The 27,966-nt window shown below is 41.2% G+C and overlaps 1 protein-coding gene across 2 annotated transcripts in view; it reads right to left on the reverse strand.

The window, feature by feature from the left end:
* SGMS1 (sphingomyelin synthase 1) overlaps positions 1–27,966 on the reverse strand; it is a 224,697-nt gene that overhangs the window by 111,115 nt on the left and 85,616 nt on the right. The gene's annotated exons all lie outside the window — the stretch shown is intronic.

Genomic DNA, 27,966 nt, shown 5'->3' on the forward strand with positions numbered 1-27,966 from the left:
CATGTAGTTATGAATTATCTCTTATCCATTGAGGTAAATAACAGTTAATTAACAATATAGAGAAAGAGAAAGAAGCAAGAAAGTACATTTTTTAAACTATAAGAATTACAACTGTAGGGTGAAAGGGGTAAGCAACATGTTTAATTTTTCATTTTTACAGAACACAATCAGTAACAAGTGGAACAACTGAAGTCCATGTACACACATGTATGATCAGAGCTTACAGACTTTAACCCACATCACCTTAGAGGCTTAGAAATCCTTCCTTATTTACTTTCATGAAAGACGTTCTCAACTAAAAAAAAAATGACCCTTTAAAAACATATGTGAATATCGAGTCAGGCGCCACTCACCAACACGGACATATTCTGAGGAATGCCGTGCGCACCTTGTCGAGCGCAGGCACACAGGCCTAGGCCCCACAGGCTGCTCCTGTGATTGCCGTGCTACGCTTCCAGAGGGCTGGCAGCACAGCAGGGCTGCTGACGCCGCCACAAACAGGAGTGATTGTGGTGTAACCTCTGACGGTTGGCTTTTCTTTTTGGAATGCAAGTGTCAGATTTAAGCTTTGATTGCCTGGCCCAGAACTCCATTTCAGAGAGGCATCCCTTCAAGGAAGGCTATCTGTAAAAAACACATTGCAGCACAGGACTGGGTAAGGAGCCAGGCCCCCTCCCCCTACCAAGGCTCCTTTGTTTTGGAGATCTTGGCTGATTTAGATAACTGACCAGTTGAACTACTTGTTTCTTTTTCTTCCTGAGCTTTAAATTTCTGCTCTTAAGTTTTAAACTGACAGATAAAGAGGGAGCCTATGAAACCCTAGACCTCACCCTCCTAAACCCCAATAAAAGCAGAGCCTCAGGCCCATTCACACACTCTCTCGCTCTCACTCTCACTCTCTCTAACCTCCACCTGGCAGTGTACCCCCTGGAGTGCCTTGTGACTCCAGGGCCTATAAGTGAGAAACATTTTTTTCTTCAAAGTTTCCTAATGGTTACTGCTGAAGGGTGTCTTGAAATGGAAAAACCACAAGGGTCAGTCCAGTTGTAACACTGGTTTAGGAAGGGAGGTATCGGTGGGAAGCTCACTAGGCCCAGGGGGCTAACTGAGCCCTCAGGCATTTGTAGCGATTACTGAGATGGACAAAACAGTAAATTTCCCAAGACATTACGATGGCTACTTTGTCACCGGGCAATAGAAATTTTCACTTCCGTTATAATCTTATGAGACCATCATCCTATATGTGTTTCACCTGAAACACATTATGCAGCATGTGGCTCTACTTGTGAATTATAATACAGAAAGAGGTAGTTCCCTTAAAAATTAGTAAACATTTGCATTAACATATGAATTACAGACAGAAAAACACAGAAATCTTGACTGGCTTATTTTTCCTGAAGTGAACACCTATGTGCAACCACCACTGTTCCCCAAAGGTCATCATTGGCCAACTTTGAATACCACACGTTAGTTTTGCCTGTTGAAAAAGGTATTTTTTTCAGGGATCTGTCTGAGAGTCTAAGAGCCCCAATATCTGGACCTAAATAAGATGCTTTAGCAAGAGAGAAGCAAGTAGTCACTGACTGCAAGGGGATTTATTTCAGAAAGCTGTGGACGTATCTGAGGAAGATGTTTTGTCTGGTTGGATAGTTGTTTTAGGTCGCCCTGCAAAGTTCTCCAGACACTAAGATAGAGAAGCTGGTTTGTGATATAGATGGGAAAGAAACTTCTATTGTGAATGTGCTGAATGTGCTGCTCAGGGTGAGATGGGGGAAGGAGAGCAGAGGGAAGAGGGGAGGGGGGTGGAGGGAGTTTGGACCTCCTTCTTTTTTTTTTTTAATGTTTAATTTCACTTTATTTGGTAAATCGCAGAGGTAGAAGAAGTAATTTCTAGAAGAAATGGGTTTAGGAAACAAGTTATAGAGGCCTTGGAGCTTGGGAATGAGGAAACTAACACTAATACTAACACTAATACTAATGCTAATGCTAATACTAATGTTAATGTTAATACTAATGCTAACCCTATGTGCCTGAGGGAGGGAGTGAGGGAGGGGAAGGCAAGGGCTTGCTCCCAGGAGGGAGAGCCTGGACCTCCTTCCTATAGGTATAAAAACATCTATAAAATAAAGATAACAGCCAAACCAATATCTGCCAGAAGCTAAACTAAGTTACTGATGCATCACCATCTCATCTGATCTTCCAACTGCTATGAAGCCCAAAGACATATAGAGATTAAGTCTCAAAACGGCTATGTGCAGGACCAGAGACACCAAAAAACAAAAGGAAAATGTTCACAGAAGAGAGGCCGTTGTAACTAGACACAGAATATATTGTATTATGCCCGCCAATGAATCATTTAAGGGAAAGGAACCAAGTAATCCAGGGTCCACAAAGTCTTCTAAATTACCCAAAAATTGAAGGTTCTGTCCCTTGTAAAGTAGGTCTGCTTATCTTTCTGTAGCTCAAAGGGGACGTTTCAAAAGAAATCCTTACACTTCACAGAGTCTGATTTTCTAACATGTGAGCTTATTTTATCGCTCCCAATGCTTTCCCAGTGCAGTGGGGGAATCAACAAGAACATGCTGTCCCTCAGAGGAAGTCACAGATACAGAAAGGCTAATTACACAGAAAATCACTGAGGAGCCTACGATAATGCCACCTTCAAATGGCATGCCAACCTGCAAGAATAGTTAATCCTATCATAAAGTACTTCCCAAAAGCAGGGGCCGAAATGGGAATATAGTTCAAAATGGGAACTTTCTATACTGCTACTTGAGAGGAAGTAAAATACCTGAATAAGCTGACATAAGACTGATGTACCAACTAAAAGGCATGTGGCTAAAAAGGCCTTCCTTCCTCCACATTGACAAATCCAAAATAGTATGTCAATGACAATAACTTTGATGATCAGACAACATGAAATTTTTTATGTTTAATCCCACCAGAATCCTCAACTTCTCAGATGCACACACTGGGCCCGGAGAGGTTATATAACTTGTCCAAAGTTGCAAAATTGTCCAAGTTCAAAAACTTATCCAAGTTCACACTGCAAGGAAGTAGAAAAGAGTTCTAAATCATGCCTGTTGGATACCAAAGACAGGGAACAGTTCCCGGCTTACTGGTGAAAGCAACCAAATCTGCTTTCAATTCCAAATCATATAATGATTCTTTCACTACTTTCTGGTTTCAAATTGCTTTTGTTGTGTCCTGAGTAAAGGATATTGACACTCCTTCCTCCTGTGAGATGGAGGTTTCCTGTTAGCCAGTGGCTTGAGGACAGGAAACCAAAACAGGCCTGGATGGACTCTCTGTATAGATTAGATAACTGCTCAGTAGCTGAGAGCTCGCTGGGGATGCCTTTCTGTGAGATCTAGCACAAGGAAAGCACAGTAGAAGCTGCAAGCTTGATTTTTACAGTGCACACATGCTGTGAAGATACAACAGGGGTTCTTTCCAGGACCAGTGAACAAGCAACTTAACTATGTTCATCTTGCAAGTAAAGCACCTGGGGGAAAATATCCAAATTACACTTGTAAGGCTATAGCTCTAAACATTCAATTAAATCTGAGTAGAGTAAGGCAAGAATCTTTGTAGACATCAACCCAATGACACTCAGAAGAATATTGGGGGAAATGGGACAGAAAAATGTACCTTTCCCTTAATCACAATAATTCTGGTAGAGCAATACTCAAACTCCAAAGTGTTTACTACCAGTGACTTCTCCTCAAGAAAAACCACACTGGAGTACAAATTCAAAGAGTAAAAAGGAATGAACATAAGAAGCAAGACTGAGGAAGGAAAGACTGAAGTTGACATAATTCTGCAAGGAATGGCAAACTCCCACTTCACAAGTTTCTATTTGTATGGCCAGTTCTTTCAAAGCTTGTTACTTCCTCCTAGGCCAGGGAGGGCTGTGATTTCATCTTGAGGGCCAACCTGATGATTGACTGAGTGGTAGTCCAGAAAATACCCCTGGGAGACAAAGCTGAAATCAACTGCTGTGTCCACTGTGCAAACAGGACACAGAAATCACAGCAGGCATGATTCATTTTTGGCAGCCCTGTCCCAAACTCTAATTATAATTTGGTTGTTTCCTCTCAGGGGAAAGATGGTGTGTAATTAGGCATGAATAATTTAGAGACCAACAACAGCACAGGATCAATTTAATTATATTTTTCTATTTTTATTTTATTTTTCCATTAAAACTGTACTTTATTAGAAGAGTAAAAACCACTGACAATGTTCTCATTCTCACTTATAAACAGCATGTTACGCATATGAAATTTTGGGTTAAGAAAATATAAAATCCAAACCACAAAGTTGGTGCTTTCTTCCTCTAATATCTGACTCTCAAATAAACACAGTTTAACTGAACCTCTCTTTCTTTCCTCTGCTCGAGGAACCTCTACAATCTCTCAGGAAGGAGGGATTCAACTACAGCTGAAAAGCCCTAGCCAGCATGTGTCTAGCTTATGAGTGTTTGAAGAAAGAAACAGCCCAAATGGAGTCACTTTTGCTAAACCACATCATCAAACCAAAATTTAATAACTAACCTAGTTTCAGGCTGCCTTGGGAGTGGAATTTTAAACCAATTAATCTTCAATTTCCTGATCAACACAAGGGAGGTAATCCGCTTGATAACACCTCCTGCCCTCCCCTAGGGAATGTGTCCCTGTCTGAAATAATCCACACATTCCACTTCTTAGTCCCACCTCCTTTCTGGCCATAAAAACCATCCATTTTGTATAACTCACCCGAGTGCCCTTCTAGTTGCTAGATGGGATGTTGCCCAATTCACAAATCTCTTAATAAAGCCAATTCAATCTTAAATTTACTCAGTTAAATTCTGGTTTTTAACAAGTGACTGAAAGTTGCAGCCTCCTACCAAAAGCTAATGCTGAAGACCTGAGTGTGACCTCAAGGCAAACGACCAGTCCTCTCCCCTTTCACAAAGAAGAAAGGAAGCCTGTGTCAAATGCAGTCTCCTTTTTACTGATGGGAAATAACACGTATGGGACACAAAAAAGTGTTTTCTGAACAAAAAGAGTACTTTTTATTCTAACTAAATCCTCAGATACCCCCACCTCTACCTTAAAATATTAATCTTAATCCCTATTTTATCTTTTGTAGGCTGCCCAGAAGAGTCTCAGGTTCCCAGAACTTCTACTGAAAAAATCTACAAGTTGAAGAAATAATTTTCTAACAGGTCCTGGTATCATGGGCCCATTGATGTGCTAATATAATCTTCCTTGTATGTCATTTAATCACAGCTCCCTGAGGGAGCCTATATGCCCTCATGACCTAGGACAGAAGTTAGAAAGCACCTAACAACACCCCTTTTACGTTTGTTACCAATTATATCAAACCAAGCTTCTTAGCTCAGCCCAGTGAAGCCATTTGGTACACCCACGTCTACTTTCCACACTTGGTCATTATTTTCAAAACTGGATTACTGCCCACTCTCAAAAGATTTATTCATTGCTACACCTTTGCTCCTGCAATCCCTACAATGTCTTCCGTTAACCTTGTTCCATACCCTGCTAATCCTAATCCACACGCATCACCTGATTCAGAAAGAACACTGGAAATATATTTGCAATGATGTAGGAATTGTCCACATGCTCTTTTTTTACTTAATAAAAACTTCTTTCTCAAAATATCATATATGCACCCAATAAATTCTGGATTAGTAATTACCTCCACATAATATATGATTATAATTTAACTTCCATTAAAACCATCTTTATGCAGTCTTATGCCACTATCCAAAACTATTTTTTAACTAAGATCAAAACCTGTTAATCCTTTAAAACAATTCTCTAAACTATATCTAAACTCCTGTAGTCCAAGTAGCCTCCCTTTGAAACAGTCACACTATCTCTCAACTAGTCTCATAAGCACAGATTATGTTATAATTTTTGCAACCAAACACACAGTGTGTACCATTCAACAATTTAATAAAGACTTCAAAAACTAATTGAAATGCCTTGCCTTTTGAACCTGGATTCTTTTAAAATATTGAGAAGAATAAATATTTAATGAAAATCAAAAGAACTCAGAACAATAAGAACTTTCTCATTTCCTTTTTAAATATTTTGAAGTAATTTATGGCTTCAAAAGAAAATTCAGCATGAATTGTAAAAGCAAGCTACCATAATAAACTTTGCAAGTCACAAAAGCTGCCTTTTGTGTTCCTAAAAGAGGCAAAATTTAACTGGCTAATAAGAATAAAGATTGTAAGGAAATCCCAAATTTATTCAATATAGAAACAAATTAAAATATTAAATGCAGTTTCAGAGCAGATTATGGGAAATGTGTTAACCGAGGATCAGCTAATTTACTGAAATTTACTGTAACAGCCTAATATCAGGGTTTCTGTTCACCACTCCTATTTCTGGGGGCTCTGCCACACCCTCAGGCTCAGCTGCCACCTCTGTACCACCTGCCACAACGCCACACACAGCCACAGCTGGTTGGGCCTGGAAGAACACCTCACCAAGAGGCAGCCATTCGCAGGCTGGCCAGCAGCCCGTGACTTGTGTTTACTGGTAAAAAGTGGGGGTCAGCCAATCAGACTCTCCGCCTCAAGAACTGGAATCGAGAAGCCTAAAGGAAGTTGCCAGTTAGATCTTTGGGTAAGGGCCACCTTCATAGGCATGTCTGTCATAGAAAGTGAGAACTGAACCTTTAAATTTTTATATAAACAACTGTTATTAACATAGTTGGAACAAACCTGCTGCCTTTCAACTTCCTCTCTATTCTGGACATTAGGTATCTCACCTATAAAATGAGGTCAGTTTATGAGAAGGTCTCTTAGTTGTCTTCCATGGTTTGTAATCTTAGTGCAGGCAGTCTCTGATGGATCAACACATCCCCTTTGGACCAAGGACTGTATTTTTGGACAGTTTGGGGGCAGTGGTGGAAAACATTCTATTACCTGGGCTGTCACATGATAAATACCCATCCCATCAAATTCATAATTGGAACTAACATTTTCTTACAAAAATTGTTAAAATGAGTTGCTAAATGTACATAGAATATTAGAAATTTTCACTATTTTCAATTGCTCTTTCATTTAAAATACACAGTGACACTACAATGCCCTGCCTTTCGCTCATTCTAAAAGCAGAGCACCCAAAGAACTGCCCAGGAATCATTCATCCATTCCCTCACTGCCCTGCTGTCTTAAGTGTGTCCCATTAAAGCAGTAATAATCATGGGCTACAAAGCATCGCCTACTTTAGGAGGCCCCCAAACCCTCAAACGGATCGGTTATCAAACACAATAGTGGAGACTTAACTGTCCGGATAGAAGAAAAGTGACTTTCTGGGCTGAAGTTTTTTTCCTCTCTTTTGGTTACTGAAAATCTTTGTGAAATGTATTAGGATTTTTCTTACTTTTCCCATTTACAAAAGTAACAGATGTTCTTTGAATGGTATTAGTAAATAAGAATGCACACAAACAAGAAAAACTACCAAAACCTTGGCCCTCAGTCAGATCACTTACCATTTAGAAATATTTCTTCCTAGTTCATTTTTAGGGCCCCACAGGACAGGAAGCTATTTGACCCACTGATATGTGTATGTGTGTGTGACTGGTGTGTGTGTGTGTGTGTGTGTGTGTGTGTGTGTGTGTGTGTGTGTGTGTGTGTGTGTGTGTGTGTGTGTGTGTGTATGCATATGTGGTGTTAAATACATTTTTACTTTCTGTAAATTTCTGGTATATATTTTACTTTGTATGTTATGTACACTTATTATACATGATTATTTAATATTTTTTGTTTTATAAATTATTTTATAAATTTAGAACTATACATACTATTTCATAATCATTTCTCATGTCACAATATATGGACACATTTCCAGGCTACTGATCTATTAAATATTCCTCTACATCTTTGCCCCTCTTCTTTTTTTGAGATGGCCAATTCACTGCTTTGTCAAGAATTAGGGTTTTTCCCTCCCACTTCTAATAACATTTATTTTCTTTTACGAGTTAACTTGGTTCACTATAAAATTTTGGAAAACATTGTAGGGTCTCACCAAATTCAGAACATACATGCATACTATTTTGTAACTTGTTTTCACTCACATGGCATCCTAAACACTTTCCTATCTCTTTAAATGTACTTCCAAGGTTATTTCCTGATTTTTTTAAACAAGAGTCCCCAGAATCCAATGTCACATGATTGTTCTGAGTCAAAGTCACCATTAAGAATACTGATCATTTCAGTACACTATAGCTATGGATTCAAGTGATTTGTACATTTATTGGGATGAACCACCCCAGGAGATGCCCTAAATCTGTTCTATTATTTTTGTTTTTTTAAAGAGTTCTCCAGTTTCAAGCTTCTTAATCAGTGTGGTCTTTGCCTCATGAAAGTAAGAGACAAAAACAGCTATCAATGAATCTAGTATCTGCAAAGTGAGTTATAACTCAGACTTTTCCCAAGTTACATTCCCATTCTCTATATAATCAGAATAAAAAGGAGAAGGGGAAGGAAAAGAAGAATTTTCTTCTTGTTTCTATGACTTTGGTGATTTCAAAACAACCTCTATTTCAGAATCTCTAATGAAAATCTATGTCAACAGTTTAAATGAACTTTTCTTCCCCCCAGTCAGTAAGAAACGCATATCCTTCAACACATCCAAATTTGTACAAGGGTATTTGGAGGAGGTTTGTTCCAACACCTGCAAATTCCCTCCCATCATTCATCAGAAGGCATTTCTGCACTGGTCATAGTTTCCTCAAGCTCTAGGGCTTAAGTGATTAACCACAATCCAAATTTGAGGTCCAAGCAATTCTGCGAGGTTAAAGAGGCCTTTTAAAAGAGATATATAATCATCTAATGACCTTCCCTGCATAATGAGTCAACTTTACTAAATCTGTTATGAAAAAATAAAATCTGTTCCACCCTAAAACAAAACAAAAAATCTGTCCCATAAAACACGTCATATTCTATATGCATACAATTAAACAAATGAGGCTGGTGCTGTCAGGTAAAGAGAGGGTATGTTTACCAGAACTAACCTCTGACCTTGTTTCCTAAAATGGACATTACAGTTGTCAGGCTCCCTAAGTGGGTGCAGGCAAGTAATGTTTTCAAGTTATGTTTTATTCAAGATACAAAAAAGGTATGGAAACATTCAGCACCATAAACAGGCAAAATCTATACCCAACTCATCCACAGAACTTAAAATTGTATCTGCCACTCGATAAGGATTGAAGAAATTTTCTGAACAAGCAAATGTTCTCAAACAGTAACATTTTTCATTCACCAAAATTCTTTCCCTCCAGGGGAACCATCAGAATTAGTATATATGAGATGATTCGATCTGCCTCTTTTTCTACTTAAATGCGGGGAGAGCCTGCACAAATACCAGCCAGGGTAAGACTGACAAGTCTCATCCTAAGTGTCCAGTTGTCAGCATCATAAAATGTTCGAAATACCTTTTCCAAAATAGCCACAAACTTGTCCTGCAGTTCCATGGTGTGCTGTTTCAATTCAATTACATTAACCCTCCAAATGTCTCCCTTCGAAAGGTCAAAATCACTCATTAGAAAATAAACACAGCTCAGTCAAATACATTTGCCCGAAGCAAACTGGTAATGCAAAGAAATGGCCTCTAACTCGACGGGGGCTGAGTCTAGTCCTACTAATTTATTTTTTGGCTTTCAGAAAGTCTTTTCCTCCATCTGTGTGCCTCTGGGTGGGTAGAAGGGGTGTGTGTGTGTGTGTGTGTGTGTGTGTGTGTGTGTCACCTGTGATTCTGTATTCAAATGATTTGCATTTACAATTATTCTAATCAATCCAACTATTCCAAATTATGAGCAAGAGTCAAGTTGGATTACTGTTGATTAAAAAATTGCAATGGAAGGAAATGTAATATAATGGTAAGAGATAAGTTTGAATTAAGAAATGTAAATATGACATCTAGTAGAAGACATTAGAAATATGTGGGACATTTTCGATGGCATAGTCACTGGGTCTCAACTGACATTTAGTGAGTGAGTTCCAGGGAAGCTCAATGTCTTAAAATATGTAGAACAGGCCCACACATGAGGTCCTGCCTTAAATTACAACTGTGAGGAACACTGAAGAATCTGGATTTCAAACCATGTGACATCTCAGTGGCAGTGTGACTTTTAATGACCTATGGTTAGGTCATTTAATTCTAAACTTCAAGCTCCTCAGGGGAGCCTGAGGCAAATACTAGCTCCACACTTACAAACTGTGGGCCCTTGTGTGTTCAACTGGCCTCTTCAGTTTCCTTATCCATAAAACTCAGGGGGGGAAAGTTGCAGAGTTTTGATGAGTAGTAGCTCAATGCAAGTTAGCAACTGTTACTATTTATGCAGAGGTAGTTATTAATAGGTGCTCAGTGGGTGCTCCCACTCCAGGGCCACTCAAGACCACATTATAGAAGTTAGATATACACTTTAAAAAGCTCAGTAACTACACCCATCTCAGATCACCAGTGACAAGAACAATTATTTTAAAGGAGTAGGGCCTATTCATTGGTGACACTGATTGATATATTTTAGCAAATTGTCTTTCAAACAAATCTGCAAGCTAGTATGTTGTTGTTTTATTTAAAATAGGACATGCTAATTGACCAATGAGGCACATATACATGGGTTTCCAGGTGTGTCCCAAAATTTAATTGTAGTAATTATAATGTAATTAAGTCTAGAGAATTAAATGGCAAAGCCCAGGTTCTAAAAGCCAGGTTAAAGACTGAAACATCTAAACAAAAACAAAAACTCACTACTAGTTTCTTTAAACATCCTCATACCCTCCCCTAATAAAACTTTAAAAAGGTGGTGAAAAACAACATTTGCAGATATACATCAATATTTATAAGAAGTTTAAGCCCTCCCACCCAGCCCAAGTAGGTTAACATGCATAAAGCTGGCAGAAAAATATCCCACGAACTGATGACACACAAGTACAGATGAAAAATAAGAGCAGCAACACAGTCCTTTGACTACAATATGTGCAGATCCCTCGGAAGTTCAAGACTTTCCACTAGCAGACACTCAGCACAGTCCCCCTATTCAAGCATTGTGAAGATCTTCATGGAGGAAAGTGAATGCCCCCACCCCATGTGCAACATGGTTAGCTTACTGTTCTTGGATTCTAATGGGGTGCTGGGGCTCAGAATCAAGACTGTGCTGTATCTATCAAGAGAGGGACTTACTTAATGATTAAATTGTACCTGCCTCAAATATTTAACTGAAATACCTTACTTTTAGGAGAAAATGTTTAAATAGAAGTGATGAAATTAACCAGCACCTTTTCACAATTGCTGGCAGGGTGGAAACTATATTAATCAAACTAAATTCTAGAAGGTTACTGGTTTTTCACACAACAGATGTTCAAATGCTAGCTTTACAAAGCCCAAGAGTGAGCCTCCCAAGATTTTGCATGTACATATACTCTGACAGAGAAGTTAATAACAAAGGATGTATCATAAAGATATACCCCTCAATATTGTTTAAAAAGTGTTAAAGTCTAAATGAGGGCTGGTTACATTCTGGTTACTGGTTATTCTATACACTGAATCACATAGCTATTTTTTTTTAATGGGTTAGACTTATGTGTGCTGACATGCAATCATCTCCTAGAAGTATTATACAATGAAAAGAGCAAAGCATGGAGTAGTGTGCATATTATACACAGAATGTGTGCATCTGCATAGAACATAATGAAAGACTGCAGAAGAAAACTGAAACTAACTCTGGGGAAGAAAAGGGGGGACTGGAATGAAAGGGAGGTTTTTCACTTTCTATATTCTTCTGTTTTGCTTAGGGAATTTTTTAAACCATGTGCATATGTTTTCTTAATTAAAAAACTAAAGAACATTTTTTAAAAGAGTAAAAGAGCGGATGCTCCCTGCCTGTCAGTTTTCCTTTAATACTGAGTTCAATGTATTAAATGAAAAGCAGGACCACGGCAGGTAGGCTGTGTTACACTAAGTGGAAACTAACAGGTCCCTGCTTCTCTACAAAACCGCTAACCACCTTTCCTAAATTTTAGTAGATGAGGAACACACTTTCCACAGCACCTGCAGGAAATAGGCCTCCAAAACATCTGAAAAGTCTGTTTTTGTATTCTGGTATAAATAATTCTTTTAGTGGCTGTAAATTTCTTGCTGCCATTATTGTCAAGCAGGTTGTGCCAAGCACATAGTTCGGTACAAAGTAAACATCACAAAAAGCACTCTGCTGGTTGTCCACTGTTCTTCATTCCTCAGCCAAATGCCCAGGGAACTGGTGGAACCTGCTCATGTCAATAAACATCAACGTACAGATTACTTACTACAGAGAATCGCGCTGTGTACTCTGCCACCACCCCCACTTTATTCCCAACATCGTCACTGCAACCACCAGCCAGAAAAGCACGCAAGCACCTGGGTGCACAGAGCACTAGCAAATGCCCCCCGCTGGCCCATTCCTCCACGAAACTCAGGCCAGGCCAAGATGCGGTAAACAGCTGCATCTCTCCCAGGAAGGAGCAGGCATGGCCAGCGCTACCCCAGGGCTCCTGGAGCCCAGTTAAGGCAACACCACATGCCTGATGATCACACGGCTTCAGCAAAATTAAAGAGCTCCTCCCTACCGGCACCTAGGCCTGCCTGCCATCCCATATCCCGTCAGCATAAGCTGTGTGATCTTCAGCAAATTGCTTAGCCTCTCTGCTCCTAAATTTCTTCATCTAAAAAATGGTACTGGAATGCCACCCACCTAGAGCTCACAGAACTGAGTGAGGAGAAGGCGTGTAAGGCTCTGAGCACGTAGGCAGCCCGTGATGCATGTCAGCTAACACCACCGCCATCATCTTCAGGCTGCACCTGACAGCAGCCTCCTATTTGGTCTGGCTAATTCCACTCTAGCTTCCGCCCAGGAGGAAAAGTGACCTTGAAAGCGGGGAGGGGTGAAATCACCAGAGTTATGTCTACCCTCCCCTGCCCGTTGAAAGGTGACAACAGCCCCCCACTGTCGGTCATTCGAATGAAGTCCAGAAGCCTTGCTAGAAATCTCTCCATTAGCTCGGGGACCCCGGCTTCACCCACACCTCTCTCCTTCCCCCCACACAGGGTAAAGGCCTCTCCGCCAGATGCCCCCAATACTCCCTTGTTGAACTTTCCACACAAACAGAAAGATGCCTAATAAGGACCGTTCCGCACTGGGGTGTGAGTTCCATTCACCACTACACCGCCAGCTCCTGCACGGTGACAACTCAAGCTGTCAACCAGCTGGAAAGGTCCCACCCATCTCTTCAATTATTACAATCCATACAACCCATATAGTGTTAAAGCTGGAAGATAAGACAACCTAGCTTCACTGTTGTAGCCCATTAAACTTTCCTGAATTGAATGGGGAACCAATGAGATGCCGTAAGATAAACCAAAAGGTTACCAGGTATTAAATTCCATATCCTTCAGGCGACCAGTTCAGACCAGATGATTCATCCACTTACCATTTAACACTGGGCTTAACTGAAAAGCACGACTGGACACCCGGTTACAGATTTCACTTTAGAAACGGCTTGTTTACCCATCTGAACGTCAGGCCCAAGTTATTTCTGCACTTTGCTTTTTCTCAGGCTGAGCAAGCTGCTGTTAAGCCCCGGGTGGAAGCATGCTGGCATCACCCCCAGGGAACTCAGTTTCCAAGAAACGCCTATCCGTCTTGCATTGGACAGGTGAAGAGAATGGAGGCTCAAGCAAGGTCTCAGTGAAGCCCCACCACCCTCGATTTTCCAAAGAACGCTGTTTGGGTGGGTGGAAATAATTTAATTTGCAAAATATGTGACTGGGATAAAAATCCCTTTTACTCTTCAGAGGGAAAAGTTCACAGCCAACCAACCACATCAATCCTTTATTTTTTTCCCCCTTTTAAAATTACTATTTTTAATTGTGATAAAATACACTTAACATAAAATTTACTACCTGAATCACTTTTAAGTATATAGCTCAGTGGCATTGAGAACATTCACACTGCCGTGCAACCATCACCACCATCAATCTCCAGCACTTTCTCATCTTCCCAAAGTGAAATTCTGTACCCGCTGAACAATAACTCCCCACCCCTCACCCCAGCCCCTGGAAACCACCATTCTACATTCTGTCCCTGTAATTTTGAATACTCTAGGTACTTAATATAAGTGGAACCATACAGTATTTGTCCTTTTGTGGTTGGCTTATTTTACTTAGCACGTCTCCAAGTTCATCCATGTTGCAGCATTTGTTAGAATTTCCTTCCTTTCCAAGGCTGCATAGTATTTCATTATTTGTATATACCACATTTTATCTATCTATTCATCAATGGACATTTGCTCCCACCTCTTGGTTACTGTGACTAATGCTGCTATGAAAATGGGTGTGCAAATATCTCTTCAAGATCCTGTTGTCACTTCTATTAGATACTCAGAAGTAGAATTGCTGGATCATATGGTAATTATATTTTTAATTTTTTGAGGGACCGCCACACTGTTTTCCATAGCAACTGTATTAGCTTACATTCCTACTAAGCATAAGGGTTCCAATTTATCCATATCCTCGCCAACACTTGTCATTTCTGGAGTATTTTGATAATAGCCATTTTTATGGCAATCTTTTATTTTTTTTTTTAACTTTAAAACTGGTTAATTAAATTAAACTTTTGTCCCACCTACACAGTTGGCTAAGAATGTTAGCAAATCTGGTTCTCATGAGTATGCTGAATAATCATCTTCTGAGAGGTAATTTTAATAAAGCAGTTAAACAAAACAAAACAACAACAAAAAAACAATTAGACAAAACCATCTTCTATTCAAATCTGAAACCACCACTTCTGAGGTTAAAATGTGCCCCTTCTCTAAACCTTCGTTTCCTCATTTGTGAAATGGAGCTGTGAATACCTATGTCTTAAAGTTGTGGGAGAATTAAATTGCAAATTTGTATAAAGCACTTGGCATGTGCCTGGCATCTAATAAGCACTAAAAGAATAACAGATGACAAGGAGGAGAAAGTTTCATTATTACTAGAATACCACTAAAAGGTAAGTCACAAAAGATCCCATATTTAGCACTTTATATATGCATGTCCTTTCCAAATTTATTTGGATGATCCCATTTGGTACAATTTATACGCATACTCTCAAAGCTGTCACTGTACCTGAATAGCATTTTCTTATATATAAATATATAAAGATAAATATTCTCTAGAGTAGGCAGGCTATCAAAATTAAGCAGTGGTAGCATAGTACAAAATTGCACCTGTTATCACAATTTGAAAAGGGGTAACATGAACTTGTCACATATTTTGTACTTAATCTGGTTATAGCAAAAGGGAAAAGCATACTGTGAGACAAGATTGCTTTTTTATGTTCTCTTGGTTAATTAATTAGAGTTAATAACAAAGGGCTATGTTTTAAAGTATGGCTTAGGCTAAATTCACATACTGTATTAAATAAAATAAGATAAAGCAAGCTTAATCTGTTGAAGCCTGTCTAGGGATCTTTTACTTCGCCATCTTTACCTGGCTTCTCACTCAAATTCACAGAACTTGAGGGAAAGACTTAGAAATCATTTAAACCAAATTCCTACTAAATAATTGCTGTTAGTTTGTTCTTTCTATAAATTTACTAACAAATTACAGTAAAACATAAAATACGTGGGAACCTGAAGCAGTTATAAAAGATGTATGTATGCATACTTCACATTTAAGCAAATGAAAATGGATTTTGAAATAAAAAATAAATCAAAAGGGTGCTGATTCATCATCAAAACACTTAAAGACCCTTTACCTGTGTGTGCGCACGTGTGCGCGCGCGCGCGCGCGTGTGTGTGTGTGTGTGTGTGTGTATGCCCGCACCAGGCATTTTTCTAAGCACTCCACGTTTATTAACGCTTTTAATCTCTACATAGGATTCTGATTCAGGTTCCATTAATATTACTACATTTCAATTACTCCTTAAAATTTTGACACATTATTTACATACTCCACTGAAAAGCATTCACATAAAATAACACTCTAAAATCTAAATTATGTTACTGGCTCCAGGTCTCTGGACAGTCTTCATCTCTCCACCTTGGCTAATAAAAACGCACATTAACCTTTCTCCCACCCACTCAAGGAAGCGGTTCAAAACAGTAGAATGCCCTAGTAATGGCCTTTGTTTAGATTTATTAGTTCAGGTTTAACCAGGAAACTCTGTTTCAACCATTGTTAGGTTAAAATGCTTTAAAATCCTTTTCTAATTTCAATGATTATGGTATATGAATATGTAATTTTTAACTCTTTCTTTGGTGGTTCAAGATTTAACGGGGGATCTCAGCTGATTTTTCAAAGAACTCTTTAACCAACCCTAGGAAGGCGCATGGCCACCTTCGAAATATCTATCATCACTGTGTCTCAGTGATCTCTGGGCCAGGCAGAAGGAACTGGGCTGAAACAGGACTGACATCAAAACACGTCCTCTAAAATAAATTCCTGAAATTACCTTCCCCACTCTACACTCTCTGCACATTCTCTGCAAAGCTGTATGTTCTGCGTCCTTGGCGCTTCCTTCTATCCCCACCTCCCTCCGGGTTTGCATTGTAATTTGACCATCAAGAAGAAACCAGCAAATACGATCCCAGTGCCAACAAATAGGAAACCTTGTCAGTCACCGTCTTTACTTTTCCTCCTTCACTGGCTTTGAAATCTGAATCCTACCCCTCAAGGCAGCCACAGTAAGCCCTGGCATTCATATCCGTGGAACTAGGTCTGCTGGTCAGACTCAAGGTTATGTAACAGCCAGAGTCTCTGAACCTCCGAACTCCAACCTCTGAGAAGGAACGGCCGCCACCCAGCTTCAGTAGCAGAGCCCGGACGGAAGCCTGGTCTCCGGAATCCGATTCTAGGGTTCTTGCCCCTGCTGATCTTTCACCTGCTGCCCTGGTTCTGCAACACGCTCCAGCCGCCCAGATATGTGGCTTATGAATCCTGACATTTTATCCAAAGAGCTAAATTATACATAAGCACTCTTGTTTGCTCGTGATGTTTCCCTGGCCCCCTCTGCATATTTTAATTTCATCAATCATCTTAATGACCTTTACAGCAGTTTTCTTTCCCCCAGGACCCAGCACAGAATCACAAACTGCTTTCAACCCTTATGTCTCCTTAGTGTTCTTTAAACTGAAACACTGCTTCGGCTTTTGTGTTTCATGCCATTGATATTTTTGAAGAATACATGCCAGTCATTTTTAGAGAATACTCTTCAATTTGGGTTTCCCTGACATTTCTTCACAATTAGTCAGATGCCCCATTCTTGACTGGGTATAACACCCAGGAGCAGTGACACCAGTGTCCCTTACTGGGAAGTTAATTTTCATCCTTTGTTCAAAGTGTTGTCCAGGTTCCCCACTGAACTGTTACTATCTTTTCCTTTTGTAATCAATTATTCGATTTGGGGGGGAGAGCAATGACCCACTTTGATTTCAGAAACTGACTCAAGCATTTGATTGGTTAATACATCCTTGCTGAGCACCTGTTACTTGCCGGGCATTATGGTGGCACCGGTGACACCGTATGGAATTCAGACATAGCCTTGCCCTCGGGAGTTCACATTCTAGGTAGGAAAGCAGTCATGGAGCAAGTGAATCAATCAAGCAAATACTGTGTGATCTGGTGACAAGTGCTTCCCAAAAACTAAAGCAGAGGCAGGCAGAGGGAGGCTGCAAGGAGGAGCAACTGAACTCGCAAATGCTGTGGTGGCTTTGGTTCACCCCCAAACAGTACAGAGATCTTCCTAAAGCTGCAGCTGTACCTTGTCACTTCCTGCTTAAAGCCCAAGAGCAGTTAAGAACTTCTCTGAATGGAGTGTCCTGGCCACACCACATTCATCTTTTGTCATCCTCTCTTGAAATTAGGCTCTGGCAATAACACCCATGCTTCCCACAGTGGGCCCTGTTGTGCCCCCCCATTCTCAAGCCCCTCAGTCCCCGCGGAGGACCTCCTCTCCCTTGCCTATTCACAGCATCGCCCTTGGGGTCTCCTTCCATGCTGAGAACTGGACAGAAGGAAGGAATCGGTCCCCAAACTCCATCATTCTAACACAAATGAAAAGAGTTCTAAATTATGGGAAGATGACAACAGCAGCTATCTACAATTATCTATTTTATACATAATTTTATGCAAAATGCTGTATTACATACAAAAGCACTTCGTTACATTTTTAATTACCCAGGCAGAGCACTTAATGAAACACGTCTGATCTTCCCCTCCTCTCTGTGTCAATTTAAAAAACTAATTTGCAGAGATAATTCCACATGATTCACACATAGACTAAGAAAAATTAGCAAGCATTTCTTGAACTAAAACAGCTTGTAAATAAACATCATGAATATGTGAACACCCACAGGCAAGTAGTGCAGAATTCCACCTACATAATCCACTGAGCTACGCTGGGACTCAATTCAACAAGTCGTCTCAGAGTCCCTATTATAAGGTGCTTTGTCCTGTGTTTGGTGCAGCAGGAGTTTGGAGAAAAGTATAAAATAGGAACCCCACTTTTAAACAGGTTAGACAATATGGTGAGATGTTAACATACATGGTATCATTAAAACCCTAATAAAAAACCTTAGGACTACTTTTTAGATAATTAGACATAATTACATAAACAATTACAATTGTAAGTATGGGTATTTAACAAAATTTAAATTGCACATCCTGGTTATTGTCCATTTTTGCTGTATGTATGTTTGCTGGGGGACGGAGGGAGTAGGGGTTTTTAGTTTCTTTGAACAGAGGGCTTTCTTTGTAAGCAGAGACTGTGTTTCTTCACTATATACTATATTTGCAACTTAGAAATGCCCGGTGTGGTCCATACCTCCTCCCTGTCAACAGGATGCAAGTGTCCAGGTCCCAGCTGTTCTTCCACAAACTCCCTCCTCCCCCAGAGGCCCCTCACCTGACAAGATACCAATCTGTGGCTATGACTGATCAGAACCGCTTACCTGGGTGGTCACCTCTACAGTAAGAAATGACTCCTGAACTTCCACCTCCAGCCTCTCCCCACACAAAGATGGTTTACAAATAAGGAAAGAAAAAAAAAAAAGCCAGAACAACAAGAGAAGTGAGGAAAGGAGGCGGCAAAGCAGGCCTAGACTCATCCCATCGCCAAGCTCCTGGAGAGGGAAAGGTTCAGTCCCCGCCGAGGGCCGGACTCCTTCCACCTGTCCGCCCGAGAGAAGCGCACTCGCCTGCACACCGGCCGCGCCCCTGGCCCGGCCCGTCTGGAAGGCTTAGTCCTTTAGGTGTGCCAACTCTGCCCATATTTCACAACATTTCCCTAATGAGTAGTTTTTAAATTCACTAAAATTTTAGGATTCCGCCATTTAATGCTGTGCAGATACAACATTTTGTCACATGAAAATATTAAGGCAAGGGGAAAAAGAGTAAGAAATACCTTCCCTTTCAATCTCTAGATTCTTAACTTTAAATGTATTTAGGTAGATGCCCTCAAGACCTCACAGGCTTTTCCTAAGGAAGTAAAAATATGCAAATTTATAAATACACGTCAACTTTTCAATTTTTAAAAAAGTTCCTAAAAGTGGATTGATTTGTCACAGGTCAAGAAAATGACCTTATCATCCTAATAAGATTCTTAGCACAAATCCATTTCTCCCATGGTAATGCAAACAAAAAGATACAGATGAGGCCAGCCTGAAATAAAGTGAAGTAAAATATCAATACGAAACCATGACCAACAGAAAAATGGCTGCTACAGAAAATCTCCATAGACTCATGGGAGAGGCCCACGACAGCAGCCCCACCCGGTGTGGGGAGTCCCACCACCTCCCCGAAAGTGAAAATCCTGGATTCCTCCCAGAGGTGTGGCTCCACTGGAATATCAGCCCTCACAGTAAAAGTTTTAGAAGCTCATCTTTCTTCGTCGCTGACAGGAAAATGATTTTAGTTACTGCCTGGGCCAGAGAGGGGAAATGAACTTGCAGGCTTGTGTGCAAACAAAATGCTGTTTTTCCAGAACAGCTGATGAAGAACACGCTGTCCTAGGTGCAGTCGAGTGGAACGTTCCTTCCTGGTTCCCAGCTCGCAGAGTAAAGAGCAGCTCTGCAGCCCTGGCCTCCAATAACAAACCCTGGGGGGTCGCTTTGCATGTGTGGACACTGCTTCCTGGGTCACTGTCACTCTGACGGCCCGAGTGACTGAGGCCTCGGAGACTGGGGAGAACGAAGTTGTCAAGACATGTTGACCATGTCACTGCATGTATTTCCCAGAGCAGGTTATAAGATTGTACAGGTTTCGTAAAGAGAAAGAAAGGTCAAGAAGGCCAATAACTTAAACCAACGCTATGCTATTTCGTCGCTACACATCATCTCGTGTTCCTGGGAACCCAGAAGCAAGTTCTATCTGCTTTGATTAGAGAGGACTCTGAATAAGATGGCCTATATAAACAGTGACCGTATTTCCTGTCTGAAAATTGGAGCATGATCTGGCAAGTATAAACACATGCCTGAAATCCACCAGGCAGAATATCTGAAACCAAGGACAGGCTCACAAAAGCTGAGGTGTGTCATCACCTACCTACAGGAGCAAGGTTCCCAGGACCCACCTCCAGGGATCCGATTCAGCACATCTGGGTGGTGCCTGAGAACTACATCTTCACAAGCACCCTGAGGATATTCTTATGCTCAGGCAAGTTTGAGGAACCTTGGACTGGACCAACTATACTCTCTAACATTTCGTTCACTTTAAGATACTGCTACCTCTAAATCCCATTTAGTAATAGCATCAATTAGGTTAGCTCTTCAGTGTTAACAATAACACATTATTTGTTTTCTCCTAACCCCTCAAATAACAATACAATTTTGGTAACACTGTTTAAGTAAAGGTTAAGTAACCTGTGCAAGGTTACATAACTAGTAAGTGATGGTGATTCAAAGAGAGGTGTGACTCCAACAGCTGTATTCGTAACCATCACATACACAGCCTCCTCTTTCACAATCAGAGATCCTGTTCATTTTTCACAAGTGATGGCAATAGATTTATTCTCAAAAGTTAGTAAGTTTAGGAACACATCTGAATTATTAGTCCTTTCCAATTACTGGCTATGCAGAGATCTAGAGATCCAACAAGATCTCTTATGAAAGGTTTGTATCCAGTGCTGCCCTCAAATTTGAGGCAGTTTTGATCTTAGCCTCCATACCTTTCCCCAGAAAGTAAAAACGATGTCATCAAAGTCAATAGCCCCTCCCAGAAAAACAAGTAGCTTAGAGGAATTACAATGTGCTATAATTTAGCCCCCCAATCTGAACAATTTAACAGATGGACATTTTGGTTTTTATACCCATTTGTAAAAACAAAAAAAGATGTGATATTTAAACATTTTCATAGCTGTTCTCTTCCACCCTAACACTGAATTTTTAAAAAAGGGGGGGGGGGGAATCAAACTTTTCCACTCATCCTCCCTAAATTTTTTTAAAAAGATTTGATATGTCAAATGAACAGCAGTACCGCTATGCCCCACCTTTGCTAGCCTCACCTTAAAAGTCAATCAAGTTTGAAAAGGGTACAGAAAAGGAACTAAAATCAAACTCATGATTCATTCAACAAGTACAGGGTGTCCCCAAAAATGTTTACACACTCTAACAGCTGAGAGCTCAATTTTGAAAATGAAATCTATTTTTTTTTTATTATTTATTTATTTATTTTAATATATCTTTATTGATTTCAGAGAGAGGAAAGGAGAGGGAGGGAGAGAGAAACATCAATGATGAGAGAGTCATTGATCGAGCCCACAACCCAGGCATGTGCCCTGACTGGGAATCGAACCCCAATCGCCTGGATCCTAGGTCAGTGCTCAACCACTGAGCCACACCTGGCCAGGCATGAAATATATTTTAATAAATACCACCTTTATAATTATTCAAAGTGTATGTATACATTTTTTGGGACACTCTATATTTATTGAGGGCCTATACGCCAGGTACTGTTTTAGGTGCTACCAATACAACAGGAAATAAAATAGACAAAACCCCTTGCCCTCAAGGAGCTCACATTCTCTAGAAGGACATATACTGTAACCAAGTAAGAAAATGAGCAGTTTGTCAGATGGTGATTGGTGCTGCAGAGTAAAATAGAGCAGAGAGGGGCAGGACTGATGCAAGTGAGGTGGACCCAAAGGTCTCCCTAATATGGGGAGATTTGAGCAGAGGCCTGAGGGAGATCGGGAGCAAGCCACACAATATGTAGGGGGAGTATATCCCCAAAGAGGAAGGAGAGTGCCCGGCAGACACTGCCCCAAACCACAATCCCCCCGCATTTTCTAGCAGCCCAGATGGCACCCCCCTTCTCCCGGCAGCTCGGGACTGGAACTGAGCAATCTTTCCTTTCAACCCTACCATCTAGCTCCCCATCCAGCCAATCAGGCATCCTGTAGACTGCACCTCTTAAATATCCATCTCCACTCCCCCAACCTGAGCAACATAAGGCTTTGCCATTACAAACCTGGATGACTGCAGAAGCCTCCAGACTGTTTCCCCATACCTTTATGCTCCCCTCCCCAAAGCTATTCTCCACTAAGCAGTGAGAGTGACCTTTTAAGATCGAGTATGTAATCATATCATGGCCCTTCCCTAAACAGCTCAATGCTTCCAGCTGTTCTCTGGAATAAAATTTGGCCCCTTCATGTCCAGGCCACTAGCCCTTGCCCACCTCTGTAGATCATTCACGCCCCTCTGTCCCCAAAGCTCACTAGTCTCGAAGCTACGTTGGCCTTTTACATTCTCTGATAGGCCCAGCTCCCTTCTGCCAGGGAGCCGTTGGTCGTGTGTTCCTTCTGCCTTCCTCATCTGCCCTGGCATGCTCTCTCTCTCCTCCTTCACCTCAAGCTAAATGTCACCCCGGGTAACTGTCCTGATCTCCCATCATATGCGATCCTACATCACACACTGATTCCACACTCCTCCTCTAAGCACTGCCACTCCTGTACTGAAATCATCACTCCTGCAACTGAATATCTACCTGTCCTGCCCCGACAACCTAATCTCCATGACGGCAAGGACCACATCAGCGATACTCATGCTTGCATCTCCAGGGCCTTACAAATAGCAGAGTTCAATAAAGGTTTGCAAAGAGATGAAGCCTTCCTTTTCAAGCTTCCCTGTCTTCTCTCTCAAGAAAATACAGCTGCTTTTTTCCACTGCATCATATATGACTCACAAATTTCTTTTCTAATAACAAAAGTTAGGAACAATGAAAAAACTATATTGACATAAATCCCAAATTGAGAAATCCCAAGTTGAGCCATTTAGAACATGTGTGCCGTCAGTTTTGTTTCCTGTTATAGTATCTCTTCTAAAGGGCAGCCCAGTGAGCAGAGCTGCCCACTCCCAGACCCCACTAGGTCAGCAGCAAATTCACATGATGTGAAGGAACAGAAAGCAGTGAGGAAACAACATCCTGCTGGTCCAGTTGCCAGAATTTTTTTTTTATTATTAAAGTTAATGGGAGCCACTCACTCTGCTGCAAGACCCTCACGTACCAAACAGCTTACATGCTAATGGGGTCCCCATGAGCTGTACCCTCAGGAGGCAGGTGCCAGATACTCTACTAAGTGCTTTGCTCACATTACCTCACTTAACTGAACGGAACCTCTGCAACTGTGCCGTGATCCAAGTAACCTGATCCCCACCTGAACAAGGAGGTGAAGGAGGAGTCACTTGCTTACTGTCACAGAGCTGATAAGCGCTGCAACCCAGGAATCAGAAGCAACTCTGTCAGGCTACAAAGCATGTCAGTTGGGACCCAGTGATCTACTACCAAATGTGCCAGTGCCGGTACTGAGTGCAAATCACTCAGCTGCTCTAATATAAGCTCCCTGGATTAAAGGCCCAGAGAGGGAAAGTACCTGGAACAAGATCACACAGCCTGTTGGTGGCTAGGTCCAGCCAACAGGTCCATCCCTATCAGACTGTCCTTCTGATAGATAGCACCTCCCCTCACAGAAAGTCCCCAAAACCCTCAGAATAAATGCCCCAAGTCAAGCTTTCCTAAGGAACACTGCAATGTTATAAAAATCCTAAAGTACCTTTTAGAGTTGAGCGACAGCAAAACAGGAGGACTTTATCACTCTCCTTTCTTGCAGCTACCACTGGTCTGAATTCACATAAGTAGCTCCTTGTGCCTGCACTCCCAGGGACCTCTTCTCTAAGTGACAGAAGCCCAGGAACATTGAGGTCCTGGGCCCAGGCCAAGCAGAGCTGAGCTCAACAGGCTGGAAAGCAGGCAGCCCTGACACTCTTTTATCTAACACTGCTCACCCTGAAGGAGCAGTAAACGCAGTTTCACACACAATCCCACTGCTTGCTGTACAAGAGCTAGTGGAATAAGGCCTGAGCATTTGGATGTACCCCTACACCCTGATTTTTATGATCCCTGGGGCAAACCCTATCACCCGCATGCAGGTCAGTTTATAGTGGAATCCAACCACCTCTCCCCCTTCCCAAATTAGCCAGCTAACAGCCAACAGTCTGCTATAATACATAATACCACTTACAGCCACCACCAGGCCTGCCAGGTAATGTATGCTTGGTGTTGGAAGCTCTATTGGAGAAGCAGCCCTAATGGGCCTCCTGCCATCCTCAGGAGCTTCAAACCCCAATACACTAACACCCCAGAGTAGCAACTCCAGGAGAATTCTGTTCTAACCGAGGCTCCCCTGGTTACGGTAAGCCCCGGCTCGGCCTGAGACGGGAGGAAGCCCGCTTCACCTCCCTAGGTAGATCCCAGGAGGGACAACTCCCAGACAGGGAGCACTCGCCCAGCTCCTGTCAGCCCAGCCACGCGGCCAGAGCTGCTGGACCTCAGGCTTTAGGCAACGCCTGGGTTCCTAAGGATGCTGTGCAACAGGGATGCTCTATTTAAAGTACAGTCACTCATTCTGGGCGGTGTTTTTAAAGTAAAAAAATCAAAGGAGAATGTATGCAATAGCAGCACCAACATTTAAAGAGCTAAATAATCTAAGAATATTCACAATTCCCCACTTGCTGAGTACACTTGAGGACTGAGAGGTAGAGGTCATAGCTTTCAGAGTCCCCACTGTCTCTGAGGTGGGCAGCAAGACAGAGTGGAATCCTAGAGCCATGACCTTACTCTAGTTCCTACCGTGCACTCTCCTCATCAATAAGCTGGGGCTATCGACATCTCTCTTGGTATCACAGTGAAATATCAAGTGAGAAAAAGGAAGTCATCCTCTAACATAGAGACTGGCACACACTAAGCCATAAATTAACGCTCACTTCCATCTTCGATGCTTTTTAATGAACTTCCTTTCTTTAGTATCAAGCATTTCTTTTCTCGTCTCTTTTATTAATTTCTCAAATTCTTCTTTCAAAATGAACAACCCAGAGGTTCTCCTATTCTAGTAATTCAGTATATTTTCCCTAAGGACATGTGTGGAGAAGACATGAAGATGTAAGTCCAGTGGTGGTCACTACTGCATTGTTTGTGACCTTCAACGAAAGTAACACCTGCTAACTAGAATTCCATTATAGCATTTAAAATGAAAGAGGTAGTTTAGTAGGTGCAAGTACAAGGAAAGAGCTTTAAGGTTTAACTTTACATAGTATGATCAAACATGGATATAACGTGGATTAAGCAAAGAAGAAGAAAAAAGGGAAAACACTCATAGACATGAACCACAGAGTGGTGATTGCTGGGGGGGGGGGTGTGGGGGGACAAATGCTGATGGACGGAGACTTGACTTGGGGTGGTGCACACACAATGCAGTGCACAGAGGATGTGCTGTGGGATTGTGCACCTGAAACCTGCATAATTTTGTTAACCAGTGTCACCCCAATAAATTCAATGAAAAGGAAAAAAACTTTTTAAATTTTAAATATAAATTTTAAAAATTATAAATATAAAAGCTCTGGTGCCCAAATAGCTTACCAGTGGGGAAGAAAATAAGGAGTAAGGATGGGAGGACGGGGTCAGCAGAATAACGGCCCCATGTCCCATCCTAACCCCCAAATCTGTGATATGTTGCTTTACATGGCCAAAGGGGATTGGGAAATGTGACTAAATTAAGGGTATTGAAGATGTATGTACACATACACACATACATACAATGAAATATTACTCAGCAATGAAAAGAATAAAATCTTGCCATTACGACAATGTGGATGGAGCTATAGAGAATTCAAAGTGAAATAAGTCAGGCAGAGAAAGACAAATACCATATGGTTTCACTTATATGTAGAATCTAAAAAATCCAAACAAATAAAACAGAAACAGACTCATAGAAACAGAGACCAAAGGGATGGTTACCAGAAGGGAAGGGGTGAGGGAATGGGTGAAAAGGGGAAGGGGAATATAGTCAATAATATTGTGATAAGTTTACATGGTGACAGATGATTACTAGAGTTAGTGGGGTGATCACATTGTAAGGTATAAAAATGTCAAGTGACTCTATTGTACACCTGAAACTAATATAACCAATATAAGGTTGTATACCAACTGCACTTACATTTAAAAAAATTTTTAATAAGTTAAGGATACTGAGATGGGAAGAGTATCCTGGATTACCCAGGTGGGCCCAATCTAATCACACGATCCTTAAAATCAGAGACCCTTTCCTGGATTTGACTACAGAAAAATAATCAGAGAGAAGATAAAGAAGAAACCATGAGCCAAAGAATACTGGCAGCCCCTGGAAGCCAGAAAAGGCTGAAAGCCTCAGACTCACTGATTTTAACCCAGGGTGATCCATGTCGGGTTCTGATCTACAAAAGCATAAGATAAATTTGTGTTGTTTCACAACCAGCACTATCATGGTGGTAATTAATTACAGCAACAATAGAAACTAATACAGGGGAGGAAAGAGGGTAAATTACTTATAATTTCATATCTTATTTACTATATATACACTGCTTTTATTTTAACTCTTACTTAGTTGGGGACGAAGGGGAGAAATTCTTTGTCCAGTTTCTTAGTCATGATTCCCTGACTACAAAAGCTTTCACATAGCACTCAGCTCCTCCTGCTTGAAAAATCCAGGCTTCCTCTCTTCCACAGAGAACAAAATTCTACTTACACACAGAGGCTAATTCAAATGTCATCCCCTAGGTTAGGGCTTCCTCCTAAGGGTCTCCCCTGTAGCTGAATTTAAGGGAGCTGTGCATAGCTTGGTTCACGTGCTGTATGTGAACTCCTTGAAAACAGGGCTTGAGGCTCATTTGTCTGGGCAAACCCAACACCTCATAATAGGCATGACATGTGGTTAATAATTACTAAGTGTTTGCTCAACTGAAATGACTACTGGATAGCATTAAATCCAAACCAATCTAGTAAATCCCAGTTTTAAGTTAACAAGGAGACTTGTGCTGGGAAAAGACTGTTGCTAGTTATCTCCTATGCATTATCCAGATATCTGTCCCATAAAGGTAGAAGTTATACCCTTCAACACCACAAATCACAGTCAAGAGTTCAGAGTTTAAATCTTCTTTCAAAATCAAAGTGTGACTTTGATTTACAAAGAATGCTGATTATCAAGAAACAGTGCTTCAGCCCGGGCAAGTGTGGTTGAGCGTTGGCTGAGTGTTGCCCCATGCACTGAGAGGCCACCAGTTCAGTTCCCAGTAAGGCGGGCTCAGTCCCCAGTGTGGGGCGTGCAGAGGCAGCTGAAGTATCGCTCTCACGTGGATGCTTCTCTCTCTGTGTCTCTCTCCCTTTCTCTCTCTAAAAATCAATAAAAAATTCTTTAAAAAACAAAAAAAATAACCTTAGGGTTATTAAAAAACAAATAAAGAAACACTGCTTCAGAGTTTGAGGACTTCAAATGTCCAGTATGAATATTCCTATTCCTGCTATAAACATTTGTGAGTTATATTTAAATTAGACTACTTCCTGTAGCGCTGAAATTATCTCTCCCTCCCTCCCTCCCACCAAATCAGAGTTGCTTTCCCAATAGGAC

The sequence above is a fragment of the Miniopterus natalensis genome, chromosome 14, assembly GCF_054644295.1.
Source record: "Miniopterus natalensis isolate mMinNat1 chromosome 14, mMinNat1.hap1, whole genome shotgun sequence".
Lineage (NCBI taxonomy): Eukaryota > Metazoa > Chordata > Mammalia > Chiroptera > Miniopteridae > Miniopterus > Miniopterus natalensis.